Genomic DNA, 12,910 nt, shown 5'->3' with positions numbered 1-12,910 from the left:
AACCTCTCACTACATACAACAGAAACTGCACATTTTTAAAGGATTTCATTCCATATGGTAAGAAGTCTCAGAGCATGTTTTACAAATTTATGATTTTTGAGCCCAAATGAGGAAGCTTAGACCCCTGAATCCAGATATAAGCCTTAGCATCCTCCCTGACTGATCTAAACATAATACAAATCTTGAACACCTTAGTATTTCAATAACTGTAATGCAGAAATTATTTGTATAAGCTTTATATCATCTAATGATAGTTTAGTTGCAACTGTAGAAAGCTTAGGGTAGGCTGCAAACTTACCCAGGAAACGTGATAAATCAGTTTACACTCAATACACTGCTGACCCAGTTGTGCTGTTATTAATAACCCAGTGGATTCAGGTTTAGCATTAGCCTGGGTGTTTGTGTATCACATGGCAGTCACAGATGTGACTTTCAGTGAGCAGCAACATGCAGTGTGCTTTCAGTGAGCAGCAACATTCAGTGCCTCTTTATTTAGAGTTGGTGCTGCTCTGAGCAGAAAATGCTAGGCATTTTTATTTTCTTACGTATTTCATATTTAGAAAATAAAATTATGCTGAAACCCAGTATATTTACCTACTGATTTGGCTGCTTCCTCTTAAAACAGAGTTTGTTTCCCATAAGCAAGATGCCACTCATACTTGCAGTTTCTGCTCAATGTCTCTGAAATGATTCATGTCAGACTGAGCCCAGCAGGAGAGTACAAACTTTTATGCACTGGCTTTAATGCAGATAAAGCACTGAGCAGATGTTTGGCATTTTATTATATGCAAATAAGAATTAAGTCAGGACTCCCTAAATCATGCTAGACACAGACATGACAGGGGCCCTGCATCTGCCTGCCCGCTCGTGCCACTCTGCATGGCCTGGCTGCCTCAGCTGGGGCCCAGCCACAGCTGCAGAAAGGTTCAGGTGTTTGAGGGTGGTTCAGCTGTTTGAGGGCTCAGCCCATGTTTCTGTCACTAGCACTGGAGGAGACCGAGGCAGCTGAGCTCAGCCCAGAGTTTACCCAGAAGCAACACAAAATACATATTCCTTAGATGTATATACAAGAGACAAAAATCTTTTTTATTAAAGGCTTCATTTTCTCAGCAGTTTAAATACACATTAACAGTTGTATAGAACCCTATGCAGTTTCTCTGTCTCCTTCTTACATGCATATTCAGGGAAAGATTTATTTTTTTTTCCCGGGCAAGTTAATGCTAAAGAAAATATGGTCTGGACTTTTCAGTGTAGGGAAGCCATGCATACAGGAAATCTAGCCAAGCTGCCAAAGATCACTCAGACAAGAGTTCAAGATGTCAAGGATTTCAGATCCAAGGCAGTGTAAAGGAGTTTTGTGTTTCTACCAAAATTATTTGCTACATAGGCTTTTGCCAAAGTGATGCTATTTACCCCAGAAACTTGGAGGTAAACTACGAATTAGTCACTATTAAACTTCAGCTCACACTCTAGAATACCTCTTGAAGATAAGAAGAGAGGAAAGTGTAAGTGATGCTACAAGGGATGAGAGGTGGGATAGCAGTGCTGCCGTTCTGATGCATCTTTGGAGTACCAGTGGTTTAATGTTGGCATATATCTAATGCTAATGACTGTTCATGATGAAGATTTGGGACAAAAGACAAAAAGGGCTAGAGGTCTTTTCCATTTAATTAACTACTGAGTCTGAGTTCTTCTCCAGCAGTGTATCAGTGCTCCTGGAAATGTTGTCCTGACACTCCTCCTTTGAGATTGTCATTCATTTCCATGACAATGAGACATAAATCATCCAATATTGTTTTACACAGGATTAAACTGGGATGATCTCTTTTAAAAACAAACAAAAACAATGAAGCAAAAACACATCCAAGCCCCAAGCTGCATGAGGAGAAATGCTCTCTGATGCTTTGGCTTGTCTCTGTTTCCCATAGTTGCCAGACCAGGTTTAACAAAGTCCTCCTTCCCCCTTGGAAGGGGAAGCATCCTTCCCCCCTGGAAGGATCCATCACAGAATCAGGAGAATGCCTTCCATTGGGCTCTGTGGGGGGATATGGGAATCTCTGTTGGCAATGAGCAGATGGAGACATGCTCTGATAGCAGTCTCAGTTCCTCGGGTGTTAGCTCGAGGCTGTGCTGCATCTCTGGATAAGGCACCAGAAGCAATTTTTAGGAGCAAACTTTATTTCCCTCTCTCAGAAAAGCACCATAGGGCTCACTTGTGCAACCCAACCCCTTCTCATGTGCTGAGGGAGGAATCCAGCTGAGAGGTACCCAGCTGAAGATGTGCTTGGGGAGCTGTGGTTCATCTCTAGCCAGCTCTCAAACAGTGCAATGCTGTAATCTTTTCTGCTTACTCTTTTAGAAACATCTTTCTTTGCAAGGAAAGCACAAATGGCCTCACTAAGAGAAATTCAATTACAGATAAGATAGGCATGGCTACCAACCCTAGCACTCCCACTGAAGTGTTTTGTCCATTAATTACAATTGTAGGATAAAGTAAGAGCCATTTATCTGGTTTTGACAAAATTGCCTCTTAAGCTGCATTGGACCATCCTGTGGCACTGAGTTACTCCAATTAACTATGCTACAGTACTGATCCTCTTGTTTGTTCTTCACTGGTGTCATTTTATACCTCATTACTTCTTATGAAGAACAGTTAATAACTAACCAATTCAACTTCCTCCCTCAACTATATAAGTTACTACTGTTGGCCCAACAGTAGCCTCTTTTTTTCAGGATTACAAACCCCTGCTCAGTTAGTTCCCATGTACAAATCCTTCTCTGATTTCAACAATCCCTGTGTCCTTTACGGCTTTTTCAAGTCTGCTAAAGTTCCTAAATGAGTTCAGTAAATCCATTAGAGTATTCTCTCAGTAAAACTCATTAGAGTATTCTGTTTGTTTCATGTAGAAAAAGGAAAAACTCAACAAGGAAGCTTCTAAAATTCCTTTTTATTCAGTAGGAGAATACAAAAACTCAGAAATACTTAAACTTTCACTTTTCTATCTAACCCTTTAATGGAAAATGCATCATCTCTTTGAGGAAGAAATGGGTATCAGCAGCTTCTTTTAAGTAATTCTCTTGATGAGTACACAGAAATATTTTTTCTGCTGCTCCTTCTCCCTGGTGACATGAAGGCTGACTTTCCTAAGTTGCACTGTTGCACCAAGACTCACAGAGATTTCTAGAGCCCACTGACTAGGTAAATGTCCAGAAGTGAGCAAGCACTGTGTGAATCCCTTCAGATGGAGTAATAGCTGTTTCCCACACCCTGGAAGTGTGCTGAATTCTCAGCTTTTATTTCAGTTTTGGTGAACCTCCTTGCTCTAGCTGTGTGTTCAGAGTGATGCCCATCACTTCCTGACTCTTCCTAAGAATGGGCATCTAAGACAGGGAAAGTCTTGGGATCTGCTGCTCGTGTCTGCTTATCCCTGTGACTTAAGGTCCTCAACAGAGGTGGGATTGAAGAAACAGCTCTGGTCTCAGTGCTTGTTTTCTTGGTGATTACCTTGGGCAGCTATTGGGAAGCCCAGATGGAGATGTTTACTTTGTATGCACTGTATAACCAGATAATGTGCCTTGTCCAACACATGGAGGCAAAAATAGAGAACAGGCACCTAAACCTTACATGATGCAATGCTGACCATCAAAAAATCCAAGTCCTTTTGTGCAGCAAATCCTTAAGAATTGAAATACTTTAAAAATCTGGTTCTCAGAATCCAGTTTTAAGAACAGCAAAAAAATAGTGTTTATTCCTATTATCAGTTGAATGATTGATTGAATTATGTCCCTAAATTATCGATTCAGGAAATTACAAAACGTGATGCCTGAAGGACCTCACAGTATTAAAAACAAACAAACAAACAAACTGGATTTGATTAGTATGTATGTATGTAGATGTTCAGCTTCTTATTTGGTGTCTCCTTGGACTCAACCACTTTCTTTCATGCTCTTTTCAAGAGCTATATATTAGAAAAATATTTTCAGAGCTGTTTTCAGCAATTAGGTTCCTAAATCAAGCAAGAGTTATATATGGTTTGTAAAGACAGATAGGTAGACTCCTTTCTATCTAATTTAGAATTCTAACCAAAACATTGTCCTATCAATATTTCAGGCACAGAACTCTGCAGGGCAATCTAACTCTGCCTATTGTAGCTATCCAGGTTATTTTTGCAACCTACAGAAAAAGAGAAGCACTTCTGAAGCCCAGCTAGACCCAGCCAGTTCTCTAAGTACAGATTGATTGCACAAAGAATTTAAAATCCTCATGAGGGCAATAAAATTCTTCTAAATTAAGCATCAGATTTAGTAGGATTTAGACATCAACTCGTGAGCTAAAGTCTAAACTCCCATTATAATCACTGAAGAACAGGTCAATACAGCCAATGGAGTCTGAAAGGCAGTTCAGCTTTACCAGAAGGATGCAGTTAGTATGAGATGAGTCACATTTTGTGAAACATTTACATGGGGACTGCACACTGACACGAAAACTTCACCCCACATCTAGAATGATACTAGTTCTTACAGGGGAATCCCACTCCAGGGGAGGAGTTTCTCAGATCACAGAATCACAGAATCACAGAAATTCAAGGCTGGAAGAGACCTATAAGATCATCAAGTCCAACCCATGTTCTAACAATTCAACTAGATCATGGCAGCAAGTGCCACATCCAGTCTTTTCTTGAACTCTTCGAGGGATGATGACTCCACCACCTCACTGGGTAGATGATTCCAGTATCTGATCACTCTTTCTGTAAAATACTTCCTTCTTAATTCTAACTTGCATCTCCCTTGACGCGGCTTGAGACTGTGTCCTCTTGTTCTGTCTGTTGTTGCCCGGAGAAAGAGACCGACCCCCAGCTCACCACAGCCACCTTTCAGGAAGTTGAAGAGAGTGATAAGGTCACCCCTGAGTCTCCTTTTCTCCAGGCTAAACAACCCCAGCTCCCTCAGTCGTTCTTCATATGGCTTGTGTTCCAAGCCCCTCACCAGCCTCGTTGCTCTCCTTTGGACACGCTCAAGCATCTCAACGTCCCTCCTAAAGTGAGGGGCCCAGAACTGGATACAATACTCCAGGTGAGGCCTCACCAGTGCCGAGTACAGGGGAAGAATGACCTCCCTGCTCCTGCTGGCCACTCCATTCCTGATACTGGCCAGGATGCCATTGGCCTTCTTGGCCACCTGGGCACACTGCTGGCTCATGTTCAGCCGACAGTCAACCAGCACCCCCAGGTCCCTTTCCACCTGAGCACTGTCCAGCCACACCGTTCCCAGCTTATATCGGTGCAGGGGGTTATTGTGGCCAAAGTGCAGGACTCGGCACTTGGACTTATTGAAGTTCATCCCATTAGATTCTGCTCATGCATCCAACCGTTCCAAATCTCTCTGCAGAGCCCTACGTCCCTCTAGCAGATCTACACACGTTCCCAATTTAGTGTCATCAGCAAATTTACTAATAAAAGACTCTAAGCCCTCATCCATGTCGTCAATAAAAATATTGAACAGAACTGGCCCCAGCACAGACTCCTGAGGGACACCACTGGTGACTGGTCGCCAGCTGGATGCAGCACCATTCACCACCACTCTCTGGGCCCGGCCATGCAGCCAGTTCTGAACCCAGCAAAGGGTATTCCTGTCCAGACCACGTCCTGCCAGTTTGTCTAGGAGAATGCTGTGGGAGACAGCGTCAAAGGCCTTGCTGAAATCCAAGTAAACAACATCTACAGCCTTCCCTGCATCCACTAGCCGGGTTACTTGGTCATAAAAGGTGATCAGGTTGGTCAAACATGACCTGCCCCTCCTAAATCCATGCTGGCTGGGTCTGATACCCTGGCCATCCTGCAAATTTTGCATGATGGCGCATAATATAAACTGTTCCATTATTTTGCCAGGTATAGAGGTCAGGCTGACTGGTCTATAATTGCCAGGATCTTCCTTTGCACCTTTTTTGTGAATGGGTATCACATTGGCCAGCTTCCAGTCATCTGGAACCTCACCAGTGAGCCATGACTGTTGGTAAATGATGGAGAGTGGCTTTGCAAGCTCGTTTGCCAGCTCTCTCATTACCCTGGGGTGGATCCCGTCTGGTCCCATAGATTTATGAGTATCCAAGCATTTTAGTAATTTAATGACAGCATCCTCTTGGATAATGTGGGGACCATTCTGCTCCCTGACAGCATCAACCAGCCCAGACGGGTGGGTGTCTTGAGGGCAAGTCATCTTCCCATTAAAAACTGAGGCAAAATAGGCATTAAACGCTTCTGCCTTCTCCTCATCGGCAAATACTAACTTCCCACCTTTGTCCAATAAAGAGCAAAGGCTGGTCTTACCTTTCTTCCTACCATTAATATATTTATAAAAACATTTTTTATTATCCTTGACAGTAGTCGCCATTCTGAGTTCAAATTGAGCTTTGGCCTCCCTAAATTTTTTTCTGCATGCTCTAGCAGCCCTCTTGAATACTTCCTTAGAGACCTGACCCTTCTTCCAACGCTGATACATCCTCTTTTTAGTCCTAAGTTCCTCCAAGACCTCCTTTCCCAGCCAGGCTGGACGTTTACCCCATTGACTGATCTTTCGGCACACAGGGATGGTCTGTTCCTGTGCCCTCAAGATCTCTGTTTTGAGGTATGCCCGCCCTTTCTGAACTCCTTTGTTTTTAAGGGCTGCTTCCCAAGGGACGCTCTGAAAAAGTCTCCTGAACAAACCAAAGTCTGCCCTCCGGAAGTCCAGTGCAAGAGTTTTACTGGTGCTCTTCCTGACTTTACCAAGTATTGAGAACTCCAGGATATCCTGCTTCCAGCAATTAATTAAGGAAGGCCTGGGATTATGGGTGCCATGTTGGATTTCCCAACTTCCTATGAATGTCAGAGCTACCCCCACTATCACACAGTGCCACTATTTAATCAGACTCTACCCTGCCTACCCCTCTTTTGAACATTCACTTTCTCGATAATTTTATTGTTACACCTCTAAATCCTGTATGTGGATTATCCAGATTCTTGTCCTCCTGAGAGGCAAAGGACCCCAGCCCAGGACAATTAAGGCTGCCAAGTATCAGTAGACTGTAAAGAAGCAAATTCTGGAATATTCATTATGGGTCAGGCAGGCATGACAGAGTTATGGAGCCAGGAAAATTACAGTGTTATGCTTTGAGCTGATGTTAGATTTCAGCCACAAGTGGTGTGCTAGAATATGAATGCTTGCCTGGCACTGCAGTCTTGATTTTTCACTCTGTGAGAATCTCCTAAAAATTGGACAATAGTCACGCTACCTTTTTTTTGGACTCAAACCCTCCAATGCTCTTATTTCTGTTTACACAGAGGCCAGACTGGAGGAGATGACAAGTAGGTTTCACAGGGATACTGTGTGATGCCTTCCTGAAACTCAAAATGTGGTGGTTCAAACCTTTCTCAGATGAGTGGGATGGGGAAGCTTTACAGCTTCCTTGTACTGTCTTCTGACCAGCAAATAATTATGCAAAGAAGGAAAGCCAATCCCCCCCTCAGAGTAGATAAAGCCACTAGCAGTTAGTGGGTAGACCAAGGCCATGCCATCTGAGGAAAAAAATTACACACTGTAATTGACACAAAAACATAGGGATGGTTTCTCAGTGGCTCCCTAACCAATTAGTTTAAAACCAACCAGTTCTCAAGGGAGATTATACAGAACTAGAAAGGAAAATCTCTTACACCATAAAAAACCCTCCAATTATCATTGCATGAGAGAGGAGGGAATAATGTTTTGTATTACACAAATGGCAGCTTTCAGGTTTTATATGGAAAATATATTTTAAAAAATTAATTATCTCTCAACTAAGAAAATAAGAGAATATTATAAACTTTTAAAACATGCTTAATTCTTGGTCTGAAATAACCGTCCATAATTTCATCATACATAATTTAAAAAAAAAAAAGGTTCCAAATCATCTGTCTCAGATCCATGTTATAACATGATGGTTATCTTTTGGGGGCTGTGCTGATTTTGCCCGGGGTAGAGTTAACTTTCTTCACAGTGGCTGGCATGAGGCTGTGTTTTGGATTTGTGCTGAACACAGGGTTGATTAATTATAAAGATGTTTTTGTTATGCTGAGCAGGGCTCACACAGAGCCAAGGCCTCTCTGCTTTTTGTACCACCAGCCTGGTGAGGAAGTTGGGGCTGCATGGGAGGTTGGGAGGAGACACAGCCCGGACAGGTGACCCAGACTGACCTAAGGGCTATTCCAGACCATGGGACATCATGCTCAGTGAGTGCAGTGGGTGGGAGAAGGAGGAAGGTTGGAGTGAGGGTGTTTGTTTTCCCAAGTCACTGTCACTTGTGATGGGGCTCTGCTCTCCTGGAGATGGCTGAACACCTGCCTGCCCATGGGCAGCAGTGAATTAATTCCTGGTTTTCCTTCACTCATGTGCATGGCTTTTAAATTGTCTTTATCTCAACCCATGATTTTTGTAGCTTTACCCTTCCAGCTCCCTCCTGGATCCTTCTGGTGGAGGAGAAAGTGAGCAGCTGTGCAGTGCTGGTGTTAAACCACAACAGGCACTATTATCCAGGCAATCAAAAGGTATTACCACATGTACCTATATTCAAAGTGAAGAGACTACTTTGACCTGAAATTTTCATTTTTTTGAAAAAGCTCATTACAAAGATACGTATTAAATTAAAAGAAGATTTTAAGTAATTTTTTTTATTTACTTTACAATGGTCACCTAACACCCTGTGTTCCTCTAAAACTGTGATGGCAGTAAAGAAATTAATTAATTTTGGTAATGGAAGTAAAGATCATTCTTTTCACAGCAATTAATAACTGCATAGCAAGAGGTCCCCTATTTTAATACAGAACCCTCTTTGAGGATGACAGCCTTCAAAGTATGCATCACAACTTCTTAAGAACTCAATGCAAAAAGTCTCCAAAAGTTAGAAAAAAAACAATTTAAAAAAAGTTAGAAAAACCAAATATGCATTTTTCATGTTATTTGGAATGAGATCCCAGGACAAGATCCAGGTTTTGCATCTAAATAGGAGGTTAAAACCTCTGCTAGACAACCATTTCTTCCTTTTTCAGTACACCTAAAATCACAAAGCACTGGAGAACTTTGAAAACTTCGAGGATCTGAAGACACCAGAGTTTACAATAGGTATGGAAATCAATAGCACATTTTGTATGGGTTATTAGCTCCTAAGTACTTGACTACAAAACTCTGGGTTCTCAGGTAATTTTTTATGTTTTTACCATTTTGAAATTTTGTGTTCAGAACATTTTCTTCCAGTCTTGGCCAGCTGTGTGGCATTGTATTAGTAAGCAAGGACATAAGCAGATAACATTTTGGAGAGGGGTAATTTTGTAAAGCTAGTGCTTAGACAATTTTTTTTTTCTGAAGATATGCTGTCTGATTTTGAATAATTTGTGATAAAAGGCATCAACTAAAGGTTTATTATTGAAAAAAAATAGCCCAGGATCCTGGTGTGCCTCTCTTCTGAACAGTGCTTTGGCCCATCCCTCCTATGTCTCTGCGTGGCAGCCCAGCCTGGACACACCAGCTCCTTGCCCTGGTTTGATGCCAGCCTGATAAGAATGCATTACCTTGCACATTTGGCAAATTGGACAGGCCTCAAAAGAGACCCTTGCACTTACAGTGTGCCTCCAAACCCACAAACTCTCTGAGTTCAACAATTTTTTTACCCACCTGTCTTCTCATCCATTTACTGCCATGCTCTTGGCATCTTGACTTGGGTACAATTACAGAATCACAGAATGTCCTGGTCTGGAAGGCACCATAAGATCATCTAGTTACAACACCCCTGCCTTGGCAGGGTCACCTTCCACTGGACCAGATTGCTCAAATCTAATCACTACCAAAAATAAGACAAAAAAAATCAGCTCCTACAGCTGTCACATCTTCAAACCATTTCAATTCTTCAAGGCTGGATCTCCTGAAATAATATTTGGAATTTAACAGGCTGCAGCTCACACATTGCTTGAAAACCCACTGAACAGGTGAAAATATTGAGCAAGCAAGATTATTTGAGGCAATCTGTCTAATTGAAAGTATGTATTTCAGATAATTAAACAGTTGCTGCCATAACAGCTGTTCTATCAGGAAATGCTTGTCAGCTTTGAGTCCACATTCAACTTTATCACACAGGCCAAAGACAACAGGATGTATTTATCTCTCTTTAATCACTGTATTTTGACTACTTGTGACCTGTACTGTGACTTAGATATTGATTCTAGTCTTTTATAGAGTAAATATTCATACAGTTATAACTTTTATTAAATTTCCAGATTTTCCACCCAAGACAGATGATGGGGTTTAACATTCATTACACTGTTGACCAAGAAAGATATATTTTTTATATTTTTGAAAGTGAATACTAATAAATTCTCCATTCTTACAAAATACCTTTCAAAATATGCTAACCACTTATTAAAAGAAAATTATAAAAAACCCTGTATGAATAATATTTCAGGATGGTAATATATCCATTTTCAAAAATGTGTGATGAATATTTTTGAATCTTATTTTTACACAGTAACTGTGTTATACCACATTGTTATTTGCAGTTAGATTGCTGTGGGAAATGCCAAGGCTGGGCAGGGAAAGTTTCTGCTCCAAGTCCCCAGAGCTTGCTCCAGGACGGAGCAGGTGTGCGTTCAGGTGATGCTCTGTCCACCAAACCTCTGCAGGTCTGAGGCACAGGAACGTGCTGGCTGCTCTGCCACCCTCTCCCTTGTCTGACAGCAGAGGACAGCACACTGGGTGGGTTTGTACCCCAGCAGGCTGCCAGGCCCGGGCAGGAAGGAGGTGTCACACGCAAGGGATGGCCCAGCAGCCACAGACCTGTCAGGCACCAGGAGGTTGCTTGTGCAGTTTTCCAGAAACTGATTCTTTCTCCCAGCTCCTGAGAAGCTGCACACTGCCACCCTCCCAGACTGAAACTCCACTAGGAATACAGGCAGACATGTGCCCAGGAGGGGCTTGTCAACATGTCCTCCTCCACCTGTGCTGAAGCTCTGTCACCACCAGATTGAAATTCCTGCCCTTAGTGTGGGGACCAGCCTAAATCCATCTCCTTCCTCTGCTGGCCTGTGAAGAAGTGAGGCAATTAGCAACACTTAGATGAGAGAAGAGAAAAAAATCCCAGCACCAGCCTATCCCACCCTTGTGCACTCCCATTCTTCCGTCCCTGAGGGGAGATGGCTGCTGCACTCCAGCATGAAGATCCTGTTGGTGCTAGTCCTTATTACAAAGCAGGAGAGAAGTGAAGGCTCTAATCCTCCATCATTCTCTCAGGCCTAAAACTGCTGAAGGGTTCCCATTACCCCCTGCCTGGCACCATTTAGGATGTATAGCACACATCTGGGATGTGCAGAAGCAAATTAATGGTTCTACCTCTGCCACTGACCTTCCTGCCATTCCTTCTTGACAGCAGTACTGATTGTCTGGATGTAAGAAGGATGGGAAAACAAAGTGAACTGTCTCAGCCATTTAGTGGAAAAAAGGAGTCAAATATCCCATCCTTCTTCTTAAAGAATTAAGAATGATGGAATCACTAAGAGCTTTTTTGTGGACTCTTATTTTCTGGCCTGCTGCCTGAAGAAAAGTATTGAAAAGATTAAGGGGTCTACAAGAGAAAAAGGAGAGTCTAAAATAGATTGAAGACAGGAACACTTAAGTAAGGCTGTTTAAATGGCATTTTTATCTCAAGAGCCTCTTCAGAAAAACCTTTAGCAACTCATCAAAGGAATTTCACAATGATCAGAAACCAAATTATTACAATTCGCTGATTTCCTGGTTCAAGAAGTGACTATTGCAAAGTTTACTAGCATTTCAAAGGGATGCCTCATCTCAGCAGCTGTTTTTTGTGTCCCAGATGTCTATTTGCCCTCTCTCTGAACTGACACACAGTGGTGTGCTAGTTAGCTCCACTTCTACTTCAAAGCTCATGAAATCACCCCACAGTTCTCCCCAGGATGGGAATGTTTGTGAAACACCAGTCAGCAGCCCTGACTGCAATCAGCAGCACCTATTTTGAAGCCAGTAGGCTTTTTAGCTTCATGGTACACATCCACAACATCAGAGTCAAATATGAAAACTGAATTAACCTGCATGAGAAAGAGAAGCCAGAGAGTTCTTCTTGCCAGAGAATGCTTCAGCTTTATTGCAGCCTTGCTGTCATCTGTGTCACCATGGATGGGCACAAACAAGAAAAATGTATGCCCTACTGCCTGAGGCGTTCTGGACAGGCAGGAAGGAGGGCGAGGAATTTGTTTTGGTGACAGCTGGAGGGGCCCAGAGGGCTGTCAGCTCTAATACAGTCACATTGAGGATTAATTCCCACATGCAAGATGCAGGTAGAAGCATCAAAATTTGGAACCCATTTAATCAGGGGAGCAGCAGTGTCTGCTCTGGTCAGCAGGGGAGGTGTAATTTGCTGTGGTATTCTCTGAAATACACAGGTTCAGGGTTTTCCCTTCAGCAGAGTATTCTTGTAGATGCATAAGCTGACTGTTTCAAATTCCTGAGTATGGGAAAATCCTTCTCTTTTACAGAAGAACCATAATAATTTTGCTTCAAAAAAAGAGAAAGATTGCAATTCAATTACTTGAACTGCAGGTAGATTACCTCACCAAAAGAGATAAGCAAATTAGGACAGGTTTTGTTCTTCATAATAGAGCTGTCTTTTATTCATATAAGTGTAAGCAAAGCAAGAAAAGTCTAGTTAGCTCTTTTCCCATGTAGAGTAAACAGAGATTTGCACATTTGATGTGTATATAAAGTGATTAATTTTGTTATATCAATTTCTGTTTATGTATAGTACTCTCATATAAATCAGGAAAATATATCTATACATTTGTTTTCTTTTTCCTGTTTTAAGGAAGACTCTGGCAAGGACAACCCATTGGCAAGAGGC

Source organism: Ammospiza nelsoni, chromosome 3, assembly GCF_027579445.1.
Source record: "Ammospiza nelsoni isolate bAmmNel1 chromosome 3, bAmmNel1.pri, whole genome shotgun sequence".
Lineage (NCBI taxonomy): Eukaryota > Metazoa > Chordata > Aves > Passeriformes > Passerellidae > Ammospiza > Ammospiza nelsoni.
Note: the sequence above shows the minus strand (reverse complement) of the source record.